Source organism: Gymnodraco acuticeps, unplaced genomic scaffold, assembly GCF_902827175.1.
Source record: "Gymnodraco acuticeps unplaced genomic scaffold, fGymAcu1.1, whole genome shotgun sequence".
Taxonomy (NCBI): Eukaryota; Metazoa; Chordata; class Actinopteri; order Perciformes; family Bathydraconidae; genus Gymnodraco; species Gymnodraco acuticeps.
In genome coordinates, this window is record NW_022989974.1 from 1,137,698 (window position 1) to 1,164,142 (window position 26,445).

General features: G+C 39.9%; 1 protein-coding gene across 1 annotated transcript in view; it reads right to left on the reverse strand.

The window, feature by feature from the left end:
- LOC117543101 (metabotropic glutamate receptor 4-like) overlaps positions 1-26,445 on the reverse strand; it is a 247,917-nt gene that overhangs the window by 127,745 nt on the left and 93,727 nt on the right. The gene's annotated exons all lie outside the window — the stretch shown is intronic.

Consider the following 26,445-nt stretch of genomic DNA (forward strand, 5'->3'; position numbering starts at 1 on the left):
TCACTCACAGCAAGAAAATGAAAAAGTGTCCTCACAAAAATGTCAAACTGTTCCCCTACTAGTCATATAATCATTCTTTATGATAGTATGCTTATTGAGCTCACGTCAAGAGAAAAATAAATGGATTGTTGTTAGATGAGAGTGAGTCCGATCCAAGCGTTGATATGTAGTTGGCGTAGGTTCATTTATTTATTTATTCATTTAGTGCTTTATTTTAATATTTATAACATAACATAGGATTTCATAAAGTATTTAAAAAATAGTTTATACATTATTCGAATATAGGAATAGTAGATAGGATTACTTAAAATATAGTACCTTATATTTCATATTTTTTTCCCTTTAGACCCTTGTGGTTTATTCTTTAAAAACCCTTACCCTTACCCACCCCCCATTTCCCCTCTGCTGGTCTATGGCCTTGTAGAGGGTAACGGGGTACAGAGTCGCTTAGATAAGCGGGGGAGTGCATCTGACGAAGAGATAGGTTGTTGTGCTCCCTCTCTCTGTTTCTTATCTATATCTAATAGAACTGCTCGGGTCTTGATAGATTGAGTGGGGAAGTCCATGAGATCTTTCTAGAGGGTTATCAAGAATAACTTTTATCCAATGACCTTTTCCCTCTCTGTCTGTGTCTGTGTATTCTCTTGTTCCGATTAACCCAGCCAAATCTTTTTTCTTGTTTTGTATCTATATCTACGCCGGGATCCGGAGTCGAGACTGATCCTCTTGCTGTAGTCCTGTGTCTTGGATCCTCTATCCTGAGTTCTGGATTAAGTCGTGGACTTCGGGTCGTGGCTGAACCTGTCTCTGCGGTCCTGCCTTGGGTCTCGTCATGCTGCTTCCCTGATGGCTTCCACAGGATTGTAGCTGACATCCTCGTGGATTCATCTTCTTATTACAGACACATGCATTTCCTAACATTCGGTCTATATGCTGTCAAATGTATTATCTCTTCGATTTACACACGGCATCTATTGCACGTCTGTCCGTCCTGGGAGAGGGATCCCTCCTCTGTTGCTCTCCCTGAGGTTTCTCCATGTTCCCCTTAAACTGTGGGTTTTCTCTGGAAGTTTTTCCTTGTACGATGTGAGGGTCTAAGGACAGAGGGTTTTTTCTCATACTGATATTCTGAACAATCTGTGCTGTTGTATTTGCTGTAAAGTGTCTCTACTGTAGGCTATTTCTATTACAGTATATGTACAGCACTTTGGCTCCACCAAAAATCGTTTATAAATGTGCTATATAAATAAAACTTGACTTGATTTTATTTAAATGAGGTTAGGAGGAATGCATTTCACTGCAGTCTTTTCAGGTATAGAAAAATCTTTAATACTTCATTTCGTAGTAAAAGCCCTGGTGTTTAATACGTTCAAGGAAAGGGATTCTCATCTACAATGTCTTATTAACACCCAGTGGATCATTGGCTGGTGCTGAAAGGAGCAGGATAATGAGGGGTTTTAAAGGCCTAGAGCAGGACGTTATGACTGAGTGAGGCCTTGATATGGGGAAAGGCCATTGGCTTAAAGTAATCCGAGTTTGGACCCTCAGCCTCTTAGCGGGTGTTGCACGGACACTGACAGCGGCTTAATTAGTTACAGTGGCATGTAGCAACAGAGGAGCAAATCAGAAACAGCAGCAGTGGTATTACGCATCAGCAGAGTTCAGGTTGATTTATTTGAATTGGGTGATTTGTGGTGACTGTTCGATCAGTTGATGTATGACTTCAGTGTTCGGTCTGTTGAGCATCCGGCAGCACAGCAGCTGTTTTAAATCAAAGTTAATGCCGTGATTTCCTACCTCACTTCATTCAATAATGATCCCAAGCAGTGAGCTGCTGTTGTGTCATGTTAATTAGTTCAGCATTAATGGTAGCTTTCCACTTTTCTCTCGCTCATATACTTGGTTCTGGGGGTTTAGGGATAGCTTCATTTTTATTCAGTCCGGCTTAGCAAGGCCTCTAGTTAATTTATCATCTAAAGGTCTGAAATTATTTTCCTACGACTGCCGACTGCCTAGTTTTGAACATCCATCCAAACCAGTCTGCTTCTAAGCACTAACATATTAATGGTCTGCTGTCTCTCTTCGTGTGGCAGAGAGTAAGGTGTACAGTATGAGTTTTGCAATAAGAATGGGAAAAATGACATTATCAATTATATTTTTCGGTGTTAAATTTAACTATTTTTGAATTGCTGGAGTCAATTATTTTTCAACAATGTTTTAACAAACATACGGCCTACTGTTTTGCCTTCTGTGGTAGCATAAGAACAGAGGAAAGCTTTCGTTGTCTGTGAGAATCGTGCACAGTTGTCAAATGACCAGATCAGCAGGAACACACATGGAGCATGCAGGCACCAGCCCTCTAAGAATGAAAACGTTGGTGCTGATTCGCATTTGAAAAGACAAAGAAAAGCCTGAAACAGTATGACTAAAGCTGTTTGCAAACTGAAAACTGCTTTAATCAATAATATTATATTACCCGCAGAGAATTATCACCTTGCTCTTCAATTCCTTTCAGCTCATTGTTTTGATTCTCTCTGTTTGTTTAGTTTTTTAACCAAAAATGTTTAAAACCCCAAAGCACGAAACCTGAACAGCAACAAACAGCACGGTTAACGACCTGGTGAGCAGATTAGACCGTTAAGCATCTTAAAAGCTAGATATTTCATTCAGGAGTTGTTGTAGAGGACTTTATCCCGCCAGCTGCCTGTAGAAAGATGTGTAATGTCCGACTGAGCCCATTTGGGAATAGATTGCCTCATTGTCTGCAGTATTCACAGTAAGTGAGTGTTGATGTTGGTTTAAAACGAGAAGGAAACAATTATCCAAGAATGAAGAGAAGGGGTCAATTAAACCAAGGCATTCAGAAATGTCTATTTTGGAAATCCTATCGGCAAAGACAGACGGCAAAAAACTATCAAACAGATTGAAGCAAATGCAACAGAATTGGTTGTTTACGACCAAATTACCAATGTGACTGTGTTGTAACATTTCATCCTGTGCACTTTACCTGGGAGCCACTATTTGCCTAAACAGAATATTTACAGTACGTTAAAACGCCTCTGACATCTCCCATGCTGTGCTACACGTATGAAAAGTCAGTAAAGGTGTTTTCTTATCTAACTTCATACCTATCAGAAAAAATAACATCCTTGTTTTAGGCTTGACATGATTGTCTGATGGTCTAGCATTTGAGCTCTACAGAGGCCTCCCAAATTGGGCACCCAATTTGTCCTTCAGCTCTGAATGTGGGTCACTAAAACTACCGGCAGACATGAGTCTTGTGAGGGATTATCCACAAGCTCAACCATGTCCTTGTGGGCTACGATTAGGCCAAGGTGGGCTAAAGAAGGGCTCATGAGAGCAAAATAATATCAGGACGGATTTCTTACCAACTTTCTAAGCAATTATACAGAGGCATAATAATCGCTTCCCCACAGCACTTTTTTTTTTATTCCCTCGTGTTTTAAAATAGATTCCTTTTCAATGCAATGGATTCCTCTTCAACCTACTAATGGTATTCACAAATATGAATCTTCAGTAATGACTAATGCAGGCTATGTGCTCTGAGCTAAAATTGAATGAAATCTGACATGGAGATAATATTGATGAGATTTTTTTTCCCGACAAAGACAAAGAATGCAAGCTGACAACATCAAGTATGAAGATGAAGCTGCATGTGCAACTTTTCACCAGAGACTTAGGAAGAATTAATGCATCTCAGGATTTCAGGAAGCATCAATAAGAATAGGGATGTCAGTCAGCATCTCATTATTGTTTCATCATTGTTTCATCTTTTCATGTGTTCCTTCCATAAGGTTCCATTTTGATATTGATGGCTGACAGATGATGCAAATAGCAGTGAGCACTTGTGACAGAACATGTATTCGGGCAAGCAGTAACGATGTACTGTACTGTAGAGGATATCTTAGACATTTCTGTGTTTTTGTTGAAAAATTCCCCTGACATGGCTTCTGAAAGTGATGGGTTCGCTTGAAATGGGATCTGGGATCTGTCTATGAACAGCTGAGAAATGTGTGCAATAAGGTGAGGAAACAGAAATGACTCAGATAGGAAGTGTTGAAATGTGCTAGTCATTTGTTACAGTTGTTTTTCCCAGATCAGCAGTTCAAAACATTCAAAACAAACACAATTTCAAAGACCAAAGCATCTGCCTTAATTTAATTTAAGGAAAGGCATGACTAAAGCTAAAGGTAGAATACAGTACATATAACACCTGCCAGTAGATGTTTTTAATTAAATGTTGATGTACAGTACCTGGCTGCATTTTGTATGCAAAAATAATCTTACTCAACCACAAAGTAACTCTAAGGTTAAATCCTCCCTTACCAGCCTGTTACTCCACCATTCTTCCCCACCCTCGGGTGTGCCAGTGTTGTTGCACTTAATTATACTCACACTGGGCCGCCATGCCAGGGGACATTTTAGTAACAGTCTAACTCACCAGTGAAGTACACAGGCCGCACATGGAGACAAAGAAACTCTAAAATATGCAGTTCTTTCTCAACCATGATATCTCTGGCACCAGAACTCTAATCCATTACTCCGGACGCCTACACTGGAAAGAGTCTGTGGATGCCTGATAAACACAAGCAGAAACAAAGCCTGAGGACTCTGCCCACAGTTACTGTACGTATGTTTGTTCCCTGCCATTATCGCTCAGTGGTTTAGAAGGAGGTGGATGAAGACATGTCGTTATAAAGAACCACTTGAAATAACCTGGGGTTACAAGACCTCAGGAAGCCATTTCACGGGCTGCTACAGCACTTCAGGAGAGTTTTAAGCACCCCTTTTCTCCCCTGTACCACTTTAGACTCCATCTCTTCAAACTCATTCACTTTATTTCTCCCCTTTGTATACCGTTTTATTTTACCAATCTCTTTTCTGACAAATCGTCCCCCAAAGGTTGTCCTAAAAAGACAAATAACTGAGTCTCCCCGTTTGCTAAGGCAACTAATTATCTGACCACTATCTGTGCTTTTACAGATAGCTAAACATTGGAAGTTGATAATAACTGTTCTGCTGTGGAGTATCTGTAAATAAGGTACAGTTGTGGTTTGGAGACGGAAGTTATAGTTTCGGGCCAAGGAGTGAAAGCTAATTAGATCCCCTTTCCCCGAGCTCTCGCTGACATGTCGCATTGTGTCAGTCTTTTGGAATAAATGGAAACAGGTGTTGACTTGAGTCGAGCTGAGTGCATCTGTGTTTTCTCCAATCTCCCGCCAGCGTCTCTCAAAAGGTTTTCATCAAACATACTGAGTTTATTGTTGCAGTAATTATATGGCTTCAACAGGATGGCAGAACGCTTACAGTTTGAACATTAAACGTCACATAATCAGTGCGTACCCTAATGAATCATTTTTCTCGGCGCTAACATGTTCCATTATGATGATCTTCACACCGTCTTTGAGGGATTTCCCTGGTCACTTTCAAATGTAAAACACATTGAATTAATTTATCTTTTAATACGGCCTTCACGGTGCCTTGTCTTAAAATGTGTTCAAATACATTACATTTCAAGTCTTGTATATCCTCGTAACACTTTGCTTCTGTATCCTACATCTGTGGGTAAGATAATCTTGTTGAAACAAGTGTTTCATCAGTTATCTTTACTTAATGCAAGTGTTAGCTGTATCGGTTTTTTTGCACATACTACAGCAGAGCAAGAACACACCATTTTAGCTACAAAGTAAAACCTTAATTCACAACATTAAGAACTTTTAATTTAAAGTGCTGCACAAGCCATTTTCACAAAGCCTCTGATTCATTTTCTTTTGGTTTCCATTTTCTTCTCAAACTCTTTAAACCAATTTGGTTTCCCTTTTCAACCTCAGAGCACTCTCTGTCTGCCATTTCTTAGAAGTGGGAAATGTCCTATGGCTTTTTATGAGACTAACTATATTGGCTTTGGGAACCAAATGGCCTTAAAATTGGGATGGGCTCCAGCTAATGAGAACAAAATCTTCAGCTGACGAAAGTTTTCACTATTCAAGAGCTGCTTGAGATTCAGAGTATTGCCCTTCGTTGTTCAGCCTAATAGGAAATAAAAGGACCTCTTAGACTTTGTCTTTTGGTTTCTCATGTCATGTACTGTATGTTTCTGTTAAGACCAGGAAAAAGCCCAAAAATGCAGCCCTTAGATTTTGAATACAATAATCAAGAAAGGAAACCTGTATTACATTACATTACATTGCATTTAGCTGACGCTTTTGTCCAAAGCGACTTACAATAAGTACATTCGACCAGGAAGACACAACCTTGAAGAAAACAGAATCATATAAGTACATCAGGTTTCATAGAGTCAAACATTTCAAGTGCTACTCAACTGGCTTTAGGTAAGCCAGTCCTTTATTAGTATAAAAGTGCTTCGTTAATAGTTCTAACGCTCGAAGTGGAGTCGAAAGAGATGAGTTTTCAGTTTGCGCCGGAAGATGTGCAAGCTATCTGCCGTCCTGATGTCAATGGGGAGCTCATTCCACCATCTTGGAGCCAGGACAGCAAACCCACGTGTTTTCGCCGATGGGAACTTGGGTCCCCCTCGCAGCGAGGGCGCAACGAGTCGTTTGGCTGATGCAGAGCGTAGTGCACGCGCTGGGGTGTACGGTTTAACCATGTCCTGGATGTAGGAAGGGCCAGATCCATTCGCAGCATGGTAAGCAAGTACCAGTGTCTTGAAGTGGATTCTAGCAGTTACCGGAAGCCAGTGAAGGGAGCGGAGGAGCGGAGTGGTGTGGGAAAATTTAGGAAGGTTGAAGACCAGACGAGCCGCTGCATTCTGTATATGTTAACTACAATAGTTTATACTGTAATATATTCACCCTACACTCGAGCTAAAGTACAGTAGATACCGATCATAGCCGTTAGCCAGTAAGTAACTGAAATGACTCAATTTAAAGGCCAATTATAATAATAAAACTTTTCAGCAAATGTTTTCTGTTTACTGCCAGTAACTTGTCATTTTGCTATTTTCAGCACACGAAAACTGCAGTTCAAGAGTTGGTCAATTGCACTTCCATGATTAAAACTAGTGGAAAAAGTTTTTGTTTTTACATTTCAGTTAGATGACACTTTCATGAAAATGTGTTAGCTCTGAGTAACTGTCAACAATCCTCTGTGATGACAGGCAGAGGTCATACCACCAGCTTAAAAACAATCAACACTTCTGAGTCACTGTAGCTGCCCTGAGCTGTTTTCACTTTGATTTACCAATTACGTTTTGCAGTTTTAACACTGGTCGGTCCTAGCTAATGAGCGGGTCATGCCACAGGTTGACTATTCATGCCAATGCTCATGATAGGGTTCCATTCTGCTTATAGCTAATGCTCTTTATTGGTAAGAAATATGAGGAACATTAATCTGCTAAGCATGCTCCTCTTGTTGTTTTCAGAAAACGGTCACGTGGAGAAGTATTCCTGCTTTATAGTGACCTCTCATGACCTCAACAAAATTGTATTGCAGACATGTGGAGCATTGCAGACACCCTAACATCACCCCAGAGAGGTGTGAGAACTAACAACATGGTGCAACTTGGCTCCTTATTTTCTATGTCCACTTCAGTTAATGGTATCTCATCTTTCCAGAATGCATGTTGTGCCTTTAGCTGTTATTTTCCAGAACTGAAGCAATAATTGTTTGATATTAGATGATGGTTAAAGAATATTAAGTGTTGAATTGCTTTTGATGGAAGTGTTACACTGTCATCTTTAATATGGATGGTCCCTTGGGTCCCAATGTGTCCTGGTGTATTACATCAATTACATCACAAATTGTATGGCTGGAAAATTGTCCCGTTGTATCCATTATGTAAAATAGTGCTGCAGTGTTGTGGCTGATTGGCTTCCACACCTTGTTAAAGTAAAATACATCTTAAACATAGTTTCAAACAGCATCCACTGATGAGCCCTGGGTCCATTTTGTTGTTTGGAAGTGGGTTTTACTTATTGCTTTCATCAGCGGGAAAATGGTGTCGACTGGATTCTGTAATAGACCTGAATGCATTGACACCAGCATGTTTTGCATTTTGCAGGATTCTCATTTTCACCAGACAGCTCGAGATATCATCCTACGCATTTTAGCGAGAATAACATTTATCTGTTTTGAAAACGATATATATTTCATTGCGTTTACCAATAAGAAAACATATTATTTATTGTTTTAGTGTTGACCAGGGTTAGCAGGGCTACTTAAAATATGAATCTCATTACAATGACTAGTTACCGGTTATAATAAGTAATCAGTAACTTAACCTGAGTACCAAATCAGAAATATCATGTAACCTGATTACTTTCTGTTACTTTTGGATTATGTCAACATCAAATACAGTGCAAATACAAGAGCAAATAAATAGCAATACGATGATTTTTACCAAAGTGCATTATGTAAAACAACAGAACAATGCAACCTTATAAAAATAATAAACCCAGATCTTTTATAAAAATCTGATTATGTCTTTTTAAATAACTGTAAGAGAACACAGTTACCTTTATGTTGTACGTACGTTATCCCATTACATGTAATCCGCTACTCCCCAAGCCTGGTGTTGAGTCAATGATGTCTCTTCTGATATTTAACGTCTTGGTTGCTGCTCGTCTGAGTGAAGCTTGTGTAAACAGTCCGGTCAGCGCAAAAGAGACGGATCCACAGCGCCATTGAATAATTCAGAGGACTCTGCCATCCCTTCATCCTGCTAGCTTTTAAAGCCTCTGACTGCACTATTGATCTGTGTGCTTTGGTTGTAACCCATCAGATGTGTATTGAATCACCAACATTAAAGATTGTTGAAGAAAAGTTTAAGGCTTTCAAACTTATAAAGGAAAAAGTTTACAATTGTACTAATCGCATATCCCATTTAAAAGTTTCTCCAACTTAATGTAGATCATGCGTTGTCACTCTGTAACTCTGAAATAAATCTAGGGTAAATTTCATCCGTCCTTTTAATATTATGGGATTTGAGTCCCCTCTCAATATCCCTTAAGTACTTGAAGGTAAATGATTAGTACCACTTAATTATCTATTACAAAGCTATTAAAACCCAATTCCTAAATAAAAAAGATGTAATAGGGTTTTTTCTTCCTTCTCTATGACAGCCCATAAAAAGCAATTGTTTCATTAAAGCAAAGGATTTTTTTAACTTAAACTAGTTTATGCTCCTGAAGGTCAAAAGGGAAATGTTTCTAGAACACTGGACGAAGTTTCAACAACAGTATAGTCTAACTATAATACTACCAAAATTAGGAAAGATCTGTAAAAGTTTAAATAATTTTTTAGATACTTTAAGGGTTAACATTTTAAATACATGTTGTGTGTCTTGTGTGGCCTTGTTTAGAAGCATTTTATTCTTAAAAATGTATCGCAAGTGACATGTTTGCATAGATTAAGAATCTATCAAAACATTTGTTGGCAATGTCCCAGTTAACAAATGTTTAAATACTAATGTAAACAAATGGAAAGTGGTACATTCATTTGAACTGAACCAATAGACAACATCGTAATCTTAACTCTGTCTTTTTTACCTGTCTCCACTTTAGTTGTGTTTCATTCTCTTGGAAAGCAAGTAATTGATTGTCAAACTACACCGATATGTGCAACGTCTCAGGTACTCAGAGAGAAAGAAAGGCACTTCTCTGCAAACCACAATACTTGCATTATAAATATGTAATCACTCCCCTTTTTTAAGCCTTAACTTGCAGAAAGAGAAGTGGAGCGGTGAAAAGCATTGATAGCGCATGCAGTGTGCAGCAGTTATGAGACAACAGAGTGGGTTGAGCGAGTGTGCCTGCAGTCTCTCCCGCTCAAAATCAAGCTGTGCCTAGCTAAAGTCTGTAAGCAGTGCAGTCTGATTGCCTGAGTGTTTCAATCTAGTCATTCCTGTGTGGGCTCTGACATTGATGCCGACAGACAGCCAGCTTCTCCATGTGTAAGCAAACCAGGCTTTTCACCTCAGGTAGATCTTTGATGTTTAGGTCCTTCACATGGAAATAAGATAATAATAAGTGCAATACTCTCGATGTGGCTTTTACAAAGACTGACAGCAGCATAAAAATATTTAGAACAATAAAGTAAATTTGCTGAAAAGCATAAAACTCTCCAGACTGTTGTTGCACTACTTTAGGAATTAATTTTTTTTTTTTTTAAAACTTCCACGGTTCATTGTTAAGACCTGGTTTTAATGCTTTTTGCTGACTTCTGATATCTGCCTGACTGAGATTGTATTTGAGGGCATGACACAGCATTTAAAAATGTATGGCTGCTGAGGGCTTTCTGCTACTCTGATATCCATTAAAGCTGCAGGTGTTTGAAACATGCACTTACTCTGATTCTCCCTTTAAGGCTGAAATACAAGGTTGTGTGTAGAATGTGTCCACAGTAGGCCCATATTGATCCTTATACAATATATTCCCTGTAGCAACGGTACCACACACTACTATAGAAATATTATAAATGTAAACTAGAATGGTCTGTGGTGCTACCTTCGAAAATCATACAGTAGGAGCAGTTTTTCTGACCGGGTAATTCAGGATGATCAACGGTGCCTTTTTAGGTTTTAATCTATCAAGTGAGGTTTGTAAATCCCCTTGAGTAGTGAAGATGTTGTCACCAGATGTTATTTGTCTATGCTGTACGCACACTAAAAGACGTTTCGCATACCTCCTGCTAACATGTGGAAAACTAAAGGGACTTTGATTATGAGCCTCCATGAAATTCTTGTCGTTTGTGGTGTTACATTAAATTGCCGGGAAAGGCATTCAAGCACGTAGGACATGTGATCAATGTGCAAAGCAGTTGGCAAAATAATTGTCAACACAAGTCTTTAATGTAAAGGCAAATACAGTATTAACACCTGACCAGAGGCATTCTTTGTGCTGTCTAAATATATTACACAAGTTAGGTTGAAGGGTCTTGAAAAATAACTACTGCAGCTGAAGACTCACATGTCAAGATCTGACGCCTCCATTAATACTGACTTGTTAATAAACTGTGGGAACAGTGCACAGGCAGGTAATGTATTCACTGCGTCAATGGCTTTTATCGAAAAGTTTCTCTGCACAGGTAATCTGTTTTAGAAGAGACACATGCTGTTCTGGCTGGGGCAAGTGGCATGGGAGTGCTGTCTGGTCTTTTTCTGTTATTAAAAAACATTGTGTTCCTTGATTCAATATTCGGCTTCATTTTGTGGTTCCTGACAAGATTAGATGATTGATGTAAACCCTGTTATCCTCCTTATCGTGCCATGATCTTTATCCTGTGCTGCCGATCCAACCGTAAGAAGAAATACTCTTGATTAAAGTTTCCTCTGGGTTTATCTAGACTCTCTAAGCACCATTGAACTAATGTCTGTTTGTGTAAAAGTAAGTTTCACACTCACCATGGGCACAATTAACTGATTGCCTTAATTTCATATAATTATCTAAAGCTTTATTCCCCTTGGCTGCTTAATTACCTGTAGAGAGCAACGCTTTCTGTTTTACTGTAAGAGCTATTTCTATATTTAGAGTATATGTTTTTTTAAATCGATTGGTGCATTTTTTTTATATTAAGAAGTGTTGTTATCCTTATTCAGAGATATAGATTTCTCACACAGGAACGCACTCTCATTTGAATGTAATGCCACAACACCTTTGAATGACTTTGGAACAAATGCATCCTCTCGCTGTATTAACCTCAGTGTCGATATGCTCAGGTTTGAACTTATAGTCATGCTCCAGCGGGGTTCAATGGGATCTTGTGGGTTTTAAAATCTGTTATGTTGACTTTGCAGTGTCATTGGGACTCGTAAGACAGTACATCTGGGGTCAAACAAAAAGACAGGAGGGTTGTAATATATAGAGTAAAAACCCTCTCTCTGATTTAGGAAAGTCATGCATGACAAAAAAAGGAATGAGACGTTGTTAATGTGATTAAACCAGCGCTCTGTTGACCTTTCATTACTTGCGAATCAGCAGCGTTGTGAGCTGCCAGTGGCCCACAACACTGTCGAGGCTGTGGATCATATCTCAATTTATAGAGTTTTATGGAGGAGCCCAACAGGGGAGAGATCCTCACCCTGAGATGATATCATGGTATATGAAAGCACTAAAGGCAGCTTGAGATTGGAGCTGCAACATCCTTGGCAATGACCCAGGACTCCCTCAGTCAAATCTGTATGACCTACAAAGGTTATGTGCAGACAAACAGGAAGAGTAGAAACTCCTGTGGGTGTTCTGTGGCTTTGAATCACTTGCACGAAAACGTGTTCAACTGTAAACTGTTCACTTTAAAAATCATCGTGGTTTGTGTAAATTAGAGTCTATATTTGTTCTGTATGTGACCTGAGATAACTTCTGTTACGATTTGGAGCTTTAAATACAACCACATGTAATTGAATGTGGGACCTACTGCATTGTTGGCACAGTTTAAGTATAAAAGTAACCCATAGTTGAAACAAATACATGTTAATGTTTAAGATTTCTTTGTCCAATCAGTCTCCCCTCACTACCGTAATTGCCACTGCCAATATTTCTCACTTTAACTACGTCTGTATAATTAATCGTAGTTTTGTCTAAATTGCAAAATGTACTAGTGCAATATCTCAATCGTAGTTAACGCAATATTTGGTAATATGTAAATATATAATTTTGTATTAAGAAATGTGTTGCTGGGGAGAAGTCCTGGTTTGTTACAGATACTGAGTACACCTGCTGAAACAACTGATCATTGTTCTATGGATGTGATAACTACATTCAAAGTATGACAGCCACAACCTCTGATATTATTGATGTTATTGTTATTTGTAAGGCATATGTAAAAGTCCACTTTCACACATTGAATACATAAATACTGCAGGGGTAGTCTGAAAGTAAGAAACCATCATCTATAATGCATGGCGACTAAGAATAGATAAGATGACCTACTAGATAGGTAACATCAGAGGGCAAACTGCATGTTAAACTGTGTAACAAATGGAATGATATGAGACAGATCAGCAGTGACTAATACAAAGCCCCTCAGGATACAAAACACTACTCAACGTGAAACACAAAATGTTTGGTTCCCGAGAAAAGTATTTCAGAAAGAATCTGTGGCTCAGTCGCCTCATGAGAGATGACTCTTTTCCTTTTTATTACTACTCTTATTGCTGTTATTGTGCAGACAGCTACATATCTGCCGTTGCCAAGGTTAGAAAGATAACACTGAATTTTGAAAACTGCCCACACTGGCAGAGATTTAATTCTTATTGATAGACCATTTAATAACAAGGAATTAGGAAATGATCATCAGTATAAGAGCCAGATGGCAGAGTGTTGTTGTTTTTAACATGTCACCTTGTTGAGAAATCAATAGCAATATGCTCCATTTCCGCACTGTACGCGTCCAACACGGAGTCTCAGGCGAGGTAAACATGTCAGGAAATGAGCCATGTTTTCACACCAGCTCGAAGACACTGGGTCAATATCCAGGTTTTTGTTTGTAATGGAAGCTCTTGAAGTTGTGATGGCTTGATGATCGTAGGTTAAAGTAACAATGTGATGGGGTTGTGACAAAGCAGGATAGTCTGTAAGGATTTATGGTTACACTTACGCAGCGAGGAGGCAACGATAATTAGCCTGTAAATGAGAATTGATCCCCCTCTGACAGCTGGTAATGTGTGCAAATATTTAAAAAACATGCATGATGTCTCTATACTTCCACCAGTCTCATTGGAAAAGGTTTTTAAATATCAACTCGACTTCATAAAATGGCATTCGCTATAAAGCCATGCAAATAGTCTCTTTCCTCGTTGGCAGCGCTCCACCTTTGCACTGCTGTAGAAACAGAAAGCTGGAAATGCTCAAATAATCATAATAGAAGAAATTGTAAACAAATGTATGATACCGGTGGGACTATCTGGTGTAAGAACATACAGGGGCTTTAGGAGTAGGAAGCAACGGGTATTTTTTAAACCTTCAAAATCTGAATATTTGAATGGCACCATCAAGTTGTTTTCCTCATCTCATCTTTGGCTGTTGGCATACATAAATATCATCTGTCACAGTGACTGAAGCCATTTAATCTTTGAGTTTTTTCAGTGTGGACTTGTTTTTTACATCAGCCGTTTGTTTGGAAATAGGACCCCATGATTGTTTTTCTTGGCACGTCTCACTTTTCTAAGAAAAAAGGATAAGCAAATATTATCGAGCTAATCAAAGCCTTACTCCTCGACTGGATACCCTGCTTTAAATATATGTATCCATAAAGAAGCTAAATGATGTCTCTGGAGCATGTTTTAAGTATATTTCAAGGGATTGGATGAGATTAGTGAAATCAATTTGAATGATTTCTGCTTGGAAATTCACTGGAATGAATGTAGACGGTAACAAATCTTGACGCCAATACTCTGGGTATCTTTTTTCTTTTCTCATTGCAAGTATGACGATCAGCCTCTTGACCAGAAGATCAGGACAATTTATCACCTTTGTCAACCCGACTGAATTATATCAACAACTATTTACATGAATGTTTTAGCAGACTTCAGTGTTCTCCGGAGGATGAACCCCCAATGACTTTTCCTCTAGCGCCACAAGCATTTCAAAGCTCTTGATTCTTCAGTGAATTGTCTAAATGCTGGGAGGATTGACATGAAAGTTTGTACAGATATTCTCCGTTCCCACAAGACAAATTATAAAAACTTGGATCCTTTAACATTTCATCATCATCTCTTTCAATCATAATTACTTGTTTCTGACTAAAAATGCCATACTTTGAGTTTTTGATAACTAGCATGCTAAAAGAAAGCTAAGATGTTGAACATGGTGAACTTTATGTACGTTTAATATGAGTATGTTTTTATTGAGTATGTTAACAAAGCTACAGACGCTAAGTCTTGTTTTTTTCTATAGGGCTGTGGGACAAAGTACTATAGACGATCAGATCTTGTGAAGAATGCCACTGTTACAGTCTTTGCTCACATCAAATGTTGCGTATGGAATACAATCTAGGTTTTTGTCTAACTGGGTCATAAGAAGTATAACATTCCTAATGGATGTCACTTCAAATGATCACAGTGCTTGACAGATAACTAAAGGTAAAGTATAGAATCAGTTTGCCCCACTCCTACAGTATGTACTTCAGAAATGATAGCTTGAATGTTGTGTTTTCATGGTAAACCCTAACTGCCTCTGACCAGAAAGCGAGCCCCTTTGTGTGACAAAGCAGTGACTCATGGGAGCCTCCATGTTGTCTGGAAGGCTGGATGATGTCCAAGCTGCTTAGCCTGAAGGCGGCCAAACTTTCTCTTCTGTCCCCACTGCTGGGTTGGCTCAAAATATCGTCTGGCTTTAAGCTGACAGAACAGACCCTTAAATATCTCGGGCAACTTTACAGTGGCCATACGAAACATTTATTACATTGACATTTTGCTGCTCGTACGTTTTATATGTATTGTAAAGAGCAGGACACAAACACCGTTGTGCTGAAATTAACACATAACTGAGCTTTCAGTTCATTCCCATTGTTTTCTCCAGCTGACACTGTCACTTTAACTTATGTTGAAAACAAATAAATATCACTCTCCCAAAATCAATAAGCTGTCAATCAATGACTTCTTATTCAAATACGCTCAAGCTACTGACAGTTTTCTGTTTTCTCTTCCTTGTGGCATCAAGCCTTTGTTTGATTCTGAGTAAATTCTAACCGGAGCCGTCTCAACACAGCAGGACAGTGATGGATGTTGGGTGGATGGGGAGATTATGCAGGTGAGACAGCTGCAAGCTTTTAATCCCACGCTCTTTTCAGGGAAACTATGTGATGTCTGCGCTCTATTTGTTCTCTTCTAAGAAGCAAGGTTTTTTTTTCTTGTATTACCTTTTCAAAAAGTCAGAGCAGAGTACCAGATGCATCTTAATTGTTAGAAAGTTAGAGAAGATAGCAACTACTGTGGTAAAGTGACAGGAAGCATAAGAAAACCCTTACATTATTTACAGTATATTCTGCTTATTGTTGTCCCTCTTGGCTTTGAAAACTAACAGCAAAGCTTAGCAGAATAAAATCATACATTTAAAGAAAAAAATACATCTTCCCTGTCTGCAAGCATCTCCTTTGTAGTCCTGCAAGTGCAGACTAATTAAATGCCAGAAATTAAATGAACACTTAACATATCCAGAAAGAAAATGCCACGAGTTGGCTTTTTTTTTCTTAGCTGGGTGATTACCAGAAGTGGTTGATTTTTCCTGCAAAAGGATTTGCAATCGGTGGGAGAAGGAGGAGAAAATAGTGCCGAGAAAAAACGGCAAGACTCTGGGCAGCCTTCACTTATGACCGTCCTGAGAATTGACCGCTTGGGCTTGGGTGGGCAAAGTGAATTGAGTTGGAACTAATCCTGAACCAAAGGATCCTTTAGTTAGCTCCTTTGTAGACAGAGCATGGAAGATGGGGTCTGTCTGCTAACTGGAGTCAGGAGAGACCGCTTCATGTATTGAGTCTGCTCAGTTGTGAAAAGTCAAGTTGAGGGGCACAGATGGAAGGTCACTGGTGATCACACTGAAAACAATTGCTTTCTGCTTGTTTTTAAGGGTGTAAGGACTAAGGTGAATACATGGGCTTTGTTGGGTTTCAGCAAATGGCTGCATGAATCAGCGCATGTAGCGTAGTGTGCACCAAATTACACTTAGCACAGAGTAGGTTAGTCACAATCAATTCTCCTGACAAGACCTCATTCCCTCCTCAATTACCACCTAGTTCCAGGTTGTTGAAGCTCTGTGAAGGTGACTGAGCACACCTCGGAGCACTGTCCAGGTGTTATGAAGCACCACCAAGTCAGAGTGCAGCGTCCAGCTGTGCGACAATCTTAGGAACATAAGTCCTGTTGACTACATACACTTCAACATGTGCCTTACTTATGTTGTTATTATTGTGAGTCAGTGGACATCTGACCGCACTGTAGCCTTAAGCCAGCTAGTCGAGCCTTTGCCATCATAGAGCCATTAGACTTCTAATGGCGTCAACATGTCCATTAATATACCTGCCTCTGCGCTGATATTATTTCTCTAACTGTGTGTGTGTGTGTGTGTGTGTGTGTGTGTGTGTGTGTGTGTGTGTGTGTGTGTGTGTGTGTGTGTGTGTGTGTGTGTGTGTGTGTGTGTGTGTGTGTGTGTGTGTGTGTGTGTGTGTGTGTGTGTGTGTGTGTGTGTGTGTGTGTGTGTGTGTGTGTGTCCTCTTGGCAAAATGTGCTCCTGGACACACCGTAGCGGGAACTACAACAGAGGAGGTTTGAGTACTAAACATGTTTTAGTCTGATGTAGGCGTATTAAGTTACAGTGATAGCATCACAACTGTGCAAAATGTTTAAACATAACTTTACATGCACTTAAGATTTGAATGAAGGTCTAGTTGGTAGATTGGCTTGTTCTGTTTAAGGGGGGTCGATTGGCAGTGGGCTTGTCAAATTGGCTTAAAAATCTAACCAAGCCACACGATCTGTTTTTTCAACTCGTACCCTTTTAAACACATCTCTATAGCTTCACGGCAACAATTTACAAACAACATTGTATTTTAAAGCTGCTGATTTCTTATTCATGTTTAACATTAATAGAAAATTGTATTTTACCTTTACGGCTAAAATAATAGATTACACATGTACAGGTAAAAAGCACATGTGTTTGTGTTTATACATTTGATCACCTCTAAAGTTTGTTGCCTGTCTTCACTGTCGGCAGATGATGTAATCCGACACAGTTAACTGCTAGGGGGGAGTAAGGCTCGGTGCCCGTGGGCCTCTGTCTCTAATGAGGGAAGAGAGAGGCGGCTGCAAGGTTTCTTCCCTCACAGACAACAGGCAGCTGGTTAACCCGATTATTTTTTTCTGCTCAGCCTATATCCAGCTACCACCTCTGCTCTCCACACTTCATCTGTCTTCCCAGTTCCAAGCTCACTCCTCCAGAGGAAATACTTAGTCCTGCAGAGTGACTGTGCCTGCCTGTACCCAATTTAGAAAGCTGCTGAGTGGAAGTTGCCCAAGCTACCCCCTCTTTGTCTGAACGCTTATGATTGTCTCAGCAACTAAACTCCAATAGCTGAAACAATGCATGCTTCTGCAGTTTCTGCCTGCTGCAGCAATATTTTGTAGATGCTTTTAGTGATGCATAACAGATGCAGTCAATGGCTGGAGCTTTAGTTAAATCCAGGCTTCAGTCTTCCGTATTATAAGCCATCGACCACTAATTACCACTAGTGCTGGTGCACTTTGTTCCTGCTTATATATAGCAGCATGGGCGTCGCAGCCATTATATGAGGGTGGGACAAGTCCCCCCCACTTTTTCAAATAATTAGTTTAGACCCCCCCACTTTTACCATGTGGAAAGTCCGTGAATCGGTCTATCCACTCGCCGCACTTTGTAGAGCGCTGTGTCAGTGCTTCACTATCAAATCCATTCCACTTGCTTATTGAGAGAATGCCCAAATCAATGAAACTCCGTACCATGTTTTCACTGCTACTTGGTACCAAGGCAGATTCTCCCATAGCGCGTGCATGTTCAAGGAGTGTTGCCAATGCCATAGTTGGACAGCTCAGACCTGTTTTTACATTACATTGCATTTAGCTGACGCTTTTATCCAAAGCGACTTACAATAAGTACATTCGACCAGGAAGACACAACCTTGAAGAAAACAGAATCATATAAGTACATCAGGTTTCATAGAGCCAAACATTTCAAGTGCTACTCAACTGGCTATAGGTAAGCCAGTCCTTTATTAGTATAAAAGTGCTTCGTTAATAGTTCTAACGCTCGAAGTGGAGTCGAAAGAGATGAGTTTTCAGTTTGCGCCGGAAGATGTGCAAGCTATCTGCTGTCCTGATGTCAATGGGGAGCTCATTCCACCATCTTGGAGCCAGGACAGCAAACCCACGTGTTTTCGCCGATGGGAATTTGGGTCCCCCTCGCAGCGAGGGCGCAACGAGTCGTTTGGCTGATGCAGAGCGTAGTGCACGCGCTGGGTGGTTTAACCATGTCCTGGATGTAGGAAGGGCCAGATCCATTCGCAGCATGGTAAGCAAGTACCAGTGTCTTGAAGTGGATTCTAGCAGTTACCGGAAGCCAGTGAAGGGAGCGGAGGAGCGGAGTGGTGTGGGAGAATTTAGGAAGGTTGAAGACCAGACGAGCCGCTGCATTCTGGATGAGCTGCAGAGGTCGGATGGCACATGCAGGTAGACCAGCCAGGAGGGAGTTGCAGTAGTCTAGGCGTGAGATGACGAGAGCCTGGACCAGAACCTGAGTCGCTTTCTGAGTGTATGAAGCGATGCCGGTAGCGGAGGTAAGGCACACACACCAAATGTTCAGGAAATGGTTAATACAGCGAAAATCAAAGCTGACGATCTCTTGGTTTGATATGTTTTCTCCCCCAGACAACATGGACATAAGAACATTTTTTTCAAAGAAGAGGAAAGTAAGTATTCAGCTGGTAGCAGTTAATCAGTTAACAGTGATGGCGGCGGCGTCTCACTTCTGGAGAGGAGTTTCGTCTTTATGTCATGATAGAGAGATACAAATACTGAATTGTTTAGATGAGAAAAGGCATCGAAATGCCAGGTTACTAGTATTTATCATGTAAACAGGGAACATGAATAACCCGATCTCTTTGCTCATGTAAACACCATGATGTAGAGACGCAGTCAGTGTGTTTTACTGGAGCCTCAGTTCAATAAGAGACTATTTTCTGAGTTCTTTAACTTCGGTACTCTCTCTCAAAATTATAATGTGCATTATGTTTTAATTATACTTCTTATCATTCAGAAGCTGTTTGTGTGTGTTTATGTTTTACTGAGTGCTTATTGGCCATTTCCATCCCAGTATTCAGTTAACTGTTTATTTTCTGTGCACATTACATAGACTAGCTAATATTCTACTGCTTGGGACTTTGAGTCTTCAAAATGTCCAATGTCACAGACTGGAACTTACTTTAGAGTCAGATGTATTTACATTCAGTATGACTTGTTATGATTCAATGTAAAAGAGTATAGGCCTACTGCACAATAAATAGTGATTACTTCACCACCTCTCTTGACATCTAGGCACTTGAGAGTGAGGCAGAACACAGGCCCAGTGGAGAGAGGTCCGTTGCTGAGGTGAGTGATGAAAGGGAAATGACAGTTTAGAGTAAAGGAAATCAGTGGGGATATTGAACAGGAAGCATTTCAGTCAAGGGGCATCATATGACCAATATAGACAGAAGAGCAACATTTAAGTCAATGATACCATTCCGAGGTGAACTTAACATCTGTATGGAGTCAGATCAGTCTCAATATTAATAAATGCTCACAGAAGGATTCACAAATGTATTTTGCGATGTATATATAAATGACTCTCCACAACAATATCTCTCAATGCACTCACACATATTTATTGTTGTATATAAATATACAAAAAATGGGCATTTAAACTGATTTTTATTAATTCAAAGACGGCTCTGAATTAATAATCAAATATGTTTCCTTTCTTTACTACTGGATGAAATTACAAAATGCACCCATCATTTCCTCATGCTAGTGTAGCCACATAAAAGTATCAAACCACCTGTTAAAATGCACCAGAATACAGGTAATCTATTTTTTGTTTTCCATTAAAAATGTCCCCCCCACATTCAGGATGCTTCCTACGCCCATGTATAGCAGTATGATGAGAGCAGACCAATAGCTGGACCGAGTGATGAGGGGATGCAAAGAGGGAGCTTTCAACCCCGATCCCTGAGCATAAATTACGTAACAATATAGTAAAATATTCATGAAACACCATGGGGACGGAATACTGCCCGCTCTGAAGTGCTGAGCAAACACTTCACCCGCTCTAAGACTGTGAGCAGGATAAGGAAAAGACCAAAAGTAAGGAGCTGAAAAACAATTGCAAGCCAGATACAGGAAACATAATGATTTCCCTTGTGAAGATAGCAAGCAGCGTATACAGCATTAGTTCCAAAATCATATTGGTGGTTTATGATATGCTTTCATGCATTTGCTCTTCGTGTTTATTAAATCATCAAATAAACATGAACATTTGATGAAGCAAGTCTAAAAAAAAAACACTGCATGAAGAGAAACAGTGAGCTGAAGCCAAAAGCAGCTGCTGACCAGCACAAACCCCCAAAAAGCCTAGTTTTGTTTCAATTCATTTGTATCCACGACAGTACAACTGTAGTACATATTTGTACTGTTATTATTTAATTTACTATTTATTTAAAGGTGGAGTAGGTAATTTTGGAAAAACCAGCTCGAGTGCGCTAGAATTTGAAAATACACAACCGGAAAAAATCTGCCACTTCCTTACAGAGCCCCTCCTCCAACACACACGAACGCGCACATGACCAATGAGGGCACGAGATAAGTGTGTGCACAGATGGAAGGCTGACAGGGAGGTAGGCCATCCAGTTATTTTATGGATTTGTTGTCAAAGCACTTAAGATATTCATTGCTATCGGGATGTTAAGAGCATTCCATGGAATATAACAAAAAGTGTATCTCGAGCCGGTTTCTCAAACTTACCTACCCCACCTTTAATGTGAGAAAATGACATCCAGGTTGTAAGGCTTAAAGATACTTAACATTTGAAGCCATTAGGGGGAAGTGGTGAACAGTGAAACACATCACGCCACTCAGGGGAGTCTTACTTGTGGTTTTATGTGACTTTAATGGCGGAGAAAAGAGTCGGAACCTGCCGAGCCGCGCAGTGCAAGAGTACATCCTTAGCTTCACTTATTAGTCAATATCCCCACTCCAAGCACAGATGATTGCGTGTAATTGCAGCAGAGTGGTTTCTGATGAGTTTCGCTGACTTTTATATCCTGAAATGCATCTAGTATTCGACTCAACTGATCTTCCTCAGCTTTTTCAAACAATGCCCATGGACTAATTGCCAGAGAATGAGCACAATTTGGTTCCCAACTCACCAGAACGTCATGCATTTCTACCAGAGCTGAGAGAAAAATTAAACTCATCCCTAATAGTAATTCAAAGATAATGCAACTGTGAAAAAGAGTTTGTTGGATTGTAGTGATGATGAGATACATTAGGCACACTAGGAACATTTGATCATGCTGTTTACATTATTAGTTTGCAGATTCAAGATTAATGTCATGATTTGAGTTTTGTGTGTTAAGTTTTGGGTTTATTTTGAAATTCTGTTCTCCCTGGCTGAAGTCGAATAGTCCATTTAGCTTAGGAACTTTCCTAACAGAGTGAAATGACCCGGAAGTCCCTCAGTGGCAGCCATGATAAGTGCCGTTCGAATTCTCTAGATGATAGGAAAGGAGGTTTCAAACTTCCTTTATAATTATAACCTCCTTTAGCTTAGGAACCACTAGACCTCCCTTGACGAAAGGAGAGGAGAAAATGCTGCCCCACAATGCCTTGCAGCCGCAGCATTTGCCGTCACTCAACAGTCGGCCGTTCACGGAAATAACCGATTATGACCGAGAAATGATATCATGAAAGTTACGGTGCTTATTAAGCATTTTAAAAAGTATGTGGTAAGTTGCCAAAGTGCTTTGTTCTGAACGTTCATCAGTATTATAATCAAAGAGAGAAATATGAACGTTAGATTTTACTGAAATGATCAAATAAAGTCAACATTTCACAGTCTTTACTGAGCTGTGTGGGGTTTGTTCAACTTTTAAAAGATGTTTGAATGGTGATGTACACAGTGATAGATGTTAAGGACTAACGTTTATAATAAATACATTTGTATTGATTTTAAGATCTTTTCATACAATCATACGTATTGGGATCATTTGTATTAATGTGGACCGGAGGGAGAGGGTGACGAGCATAAGTTTCACTTTCCTTTTTTATTTCAATTCCAACTTTGGTCATGAGGAATATGTTTCTCTGTTGTCCACGTTCATAAAGCATAAAGCAACAGCATCAGAGCACGGTGCAGAGTCTCTAGATGAGTTTACAGTAGTCCCTCGTTCTTATTAAACATCCATGTTGTAGTCCGCTGTATAGAAAACTGTAGTTTCCATAGTTTCCCCACAGCAGCAGCAGACGCACATTCATGACGTCCGCTGGCGCATCATAAACATGATTCTCTAAAGTACCGCAGTCTCTTCTCCTAAGTCCTTTTGAATTCTCCTATCCACTATCCCTTAGCCCCGTGACGTTTCACTCAGAGGTCAAGGGATAGACGATAGGGTTGGACGTTAGCAGCTGATTGTTGGATTATCCGACCGCAACCCCTTTGTCTGGTCTTCCTCCCTGTGTTTGCCCTCCTGTGTCTCATTGTGCCTCATTGTGTTCACCTGTGATTACCCTTCTGTGTATTTTCCCCTGTGCTCCATGTCGGTTCCTTTTCTCACTCTCCATGTTAGTCACTTACCTCATGCTACCTGTTTTTGATTCACGGTTTTTTCATGCCAACAGCTTTGTTTAAATAAAGCTCGCTTTTGTTTTGAAACCCGCTTCCCTTTTTAACTGCATTTGGGTCCTACCTGTTCCCGAATTGTGACAATTAAATAGTGATGAAAGAAGAAGGGAACTAATGAACTAAAACAAGGTAAGATATGCATTTGGTTCGTTACAATAAATGAAAGTGTAACTGCATGGTCTACCTCATGCATCATCTTATGACTCAGTGTATTCATATTATTACAAATATTGAACCCAGTATTATTCTTTTCACCTGGGGCCACTCCTGGGCCCAAAACAAATCACATTTCCATGGCTTCTTGTTTCCCTATCAGTGTGATTCATGAAAAATGGTTCCGCCTGTCGTGTGCAAAAAAAGAAGATAAGTGGATTAAAGGCTTTTAAAGCTTCCCAGTTTTCTTAGGTTTATTTGAAATACTACAGGAATGAATATCTAAAGAACAATTTCCTAAGAAGAGTCGCTGTGACTGCTCCTTTTTATTTGCAATTCTTGCTATCTACTTGGCATTTGGCGTACATTATGAAAACAAATAAACATTATAAGAGAAAGAAAGAATTAGACAAGCAAGGGGGGAAGCTGCTTTGACCTGTTTGGTCTGTTAGATGTATTCAGTTTAGTGACACTGTTAGTTGTCTTGTTTTCAGACAGAGATGATGAAGCATTTGTCCATTTTAGCTATATAAACAGAATCACTGTTCATTTGGCTGACTTGAGGTGCTCAAATAGGAAAGTTGTGTAACTCTTTACAACACATTATCAAAGACTTACATATTCAAATGAAGTGGTCCTCTTAAGCTTTATAACTTACTCATGTTTACAGCATATACATCTGTTTATAGTCAACGTATTTATATATTATTGCAGTAAACACCATTCTATTTTACTGTACATTACAAAATGTCACAAATATTTGTATCTTTGATTTACATGTACTATTTAATTGTACTATTTTACTTATTTATTTATTTGTATGTCTTAAGTATTTGTATGTTGCACTGTTGGACAGGCAAGCTACACAAATGTGAATTGCCAACAACAACACTGTAACTGCATATAACAATAAAGCAAATTCATCTTTAAAACTGGAGAAACGTTCCTATTATGTTGACAATTGTGGGTTTTCCAGGTTGTGATTTGTTGATATATATATATATATATACACGCTACAAATAGCACCACTATGAGTCTATGACCAACCTCCCTGTTTATCATCCATGCTTTTCCTGGATATAATGCAATATCATGTTGGTGTTACAAAACGAACCTGAAATGTGTCATCATACGCTGACTCAAGAAGACTAGACGCTTTTTAAAGCTTTAATGATGTAAACTGTTCATGTCGAGACTGAAAACCCTGTGAATGTTTTACCACCGTTAGCCAATAAGAATCCACAATAGCTGCTAGATGCATTTGCACATCGTCTCAAAGCTGATAGTCTACTCTAAAACCTGAAAGCCTGTTCTCACGCTTTCCCTTCTTTTATCTGCTCACTGCTCATGCAGGGATCCGACAGGTGGTTCTGCTGCAGTGCTGGGATATGCAGAACATGCTCAGCTAATGGCTGCTCCCAAAACCTCTCAGTGCTTGTATTATATCAAGGAGACACTGGCCATTCAATGCTTGTGTGACTATCCAGAATAACTATCAAAATGTGGGCATCCTTGCATTTCCTTTCTTCCCTTCTAGAGACTTGAATGTCAGTTCTAAATATCAAAGTGTATGTGTCAGCTGTCTCGGGCCATGAGTGTGTTTGCAGAGAGATGGATTTTTAGTATCAATCTTTTGAAAAATATAGTGTTTCCTGCTTGGAGTGGAGTGGACACATCCTGTAGCATTCTCCTATGCCCCTCAGTGGGATTTGCCCATTATGTTCAAGAACCTCTCAAGCAGACTGTTGGGCAGATATACCTTTAAGGCCATTGTCCATCACAGAAAATGATACCTGCTCTCTCAGACTTCAGTTCGAAGGGAAAATAACTTGTGCACCCTTTCAGTCCATCTCAGCTGTTTGCCTTACTAGAGTAGCTCTGTTCTCTTTTAGACAAAGAACACTGAGTCCCGCATGAAGCAGCTCAGTCCCCTTCGGAGGGGAAAAAACTAAATAATTTGTTCACAGTGCCACATTTGGCATGCTATATGGAACGTAATAACTCATTGGCCAAACATCGGCTTGCCAATTTGCTTTGTGAAGACGTCTCAAGAGCCAGTGAGTGGACAAGGCCCCCCTCTAGTGAATGCATGTACCCTTTAAAAAGAGTCTGGCAGCCTCAACATAGTGTGGTAAAAAAAAAAGGTGCTTGGGTTTTTGGCCTCTGGATATATGCTTCTGCTGGGAGGTAAAGGTGGCATGGATGGGGTAGTATATTTGTGTGTGATGTGTTTATGTTCCTCTGCCCCCCCCCCCCCCTGTGCTATGTGCCAAGATGAGACTCCAAGGTTGCTGTGAAGAATGGCTCATTGGGGACTGGTTGAGTCCTGCCTTGGAAACATCGCCCTCAGACTTGGTGCGTGGATATAAAAAAACAGTCTTGAGCAGGCTGAGAAAATGTTGGCATGTGACACAGAGTGCTTGGGCATCTTACTGGCCAATACCTGTGTGTGTTGCTGAGCTTTAGACAGTTCCTGTGTGAGACATGTCGCCCTATTTTTGCTCAGCTGTAAGAATAATAATGTATGTGTTGCTGGTGTCCTGTGAAAAGTCTGTGCATGAAACCAGAAGAAGACGACCATAGTTTGTGATGGCTGGATACTGAAGCTCATCCATCAATTAAAAAAACAAAACAGCGAGGATGTTCCATGCACATTTATTGTGTTTGACGTCTGTCATGCAAGTAATGCGTGTGACACGGTGCCTCGTACTGTTCACTTTCTTGCCCAGTGCTGAGCAGTTAGTCAGACCTGGAATAGGGCAGGCAGGTACGACATTGTTCAATCAATGTAACAGCAGGGAGTTCAGACTTCATCTCCTCTAGGGCCCTTTTAGAAGATAAAGCCTGCATGAATAGAACAATGGCTGCATATTGTATTTTTCTGATATTTGAACACTGATGGAGGTTCTCG